This window comes from Zea mays, unplaced genomic scaffold (genome assembly GCF_902167145.1).
Source record: "Zea mays cultivar B73 unplaced genomic scaffold, Zm-B73-REFERENCE-NAM-5.0 scaffold_594, whole genome shotgun sequence".
NCBI classification, from domain to species: Eukaryota; Viridiplantae; Streptophyta; class Magnoliopsida; order Poales; family Poaceae; genus Zea; species Zea mays.
Window position 1 is genome coordinate 40,969 of NW_023367250.1, and position 895 is coordinate 41,863.

At 49.7% G+C, this 895-nt stretch overlaps 1 non-coding gene across 1 annotated transcript; it reads left to right on the forward strand.

Annotated features, from left to right (window-relative positions):
• The first annotated feature begins 461 nt into the window (after positions 1-461).
• Positions 462-595, forward strand: LOC118475724 (small nucleolar RNA Z247). Its single transcript, XR_004855077.1, has one exon. It is a non-coding gene; the product is annotated as a small nucleolar RNA Z247 (small nucleolar RNA).
• The last annotated feature ends 300 nt before the right edge of the window (positions 596-895 follow it).

Here is an 895-nt window from a genome sequence, read left to right on the forward strand (position 1 = left end):
TGCTGGGATGGGAATAGGACCAGCCAATCCGTCGTGCTTTGATAGCGTGCCAGCCGAGCGACTAGCTTGTCAGGTAATATGCATTTCCAGGTCAGCAAGTAGGTAAGCTGCGGTGGGGGGCCTGACTGGCGCAACTAAAGCCCCCGAGGAGAAGATCAAGGGGAAAGACGCCGAAGTCGTCAATCCATTGTATGAATCATGGATGGCAACTGATCAACAGGTACTCGGATACTTGTTGCTTGCAATGACTAAAGAAATTCTTGTGCAAGTCTCCGCCTGCCGCACAGCTGCCGAAGTCTGGAGTGTCCTTGAGACAACCTTCTCATCTGTGACGAAGGCGCGCGTCGTCAATAGTCAATACAAGAATCGCGCTCTCCAGCTTGAAGAAAGGCGACCTATCTATCACCGAATATGTCGGGAAGATGCGGGCGCTTGGAGTGGAGATGTCCAACGCTGGCAAGCCGATCGACGATGAAGACCTTGTCTCCTACATCCTGGCAGGCCTCGACGACGACTACAACTAGGTTGTGACCACACTGAAGAACCGATCTATATACTGTGGGGGAAGCCTACGCGCAACCCCTAAGCTTCGAGCAGCGCAGGGAACTGCTCCATGGCTCAAGTTATCACTCATCCTCGACACACATTGTCCCTCGAGCTTATCCAAAAAAACCCTTATCTCCGGATGTACATTACCGGAAAGCAATATAGCAACTGATAGTTTAATAATAAATCGAACTATTGATTGAAGGTCAAAAGCTACTGTTCATCCAGATCAGTGAGAGATGGGGCCAATCCCTGGCTCGAACGGTTTACGAATAGGTTTCCAATCTAGATTGATATCCTGCCCGTAGGGAATATGTATTTATTGGCCAAACCAACGTCTGTGCAGAAT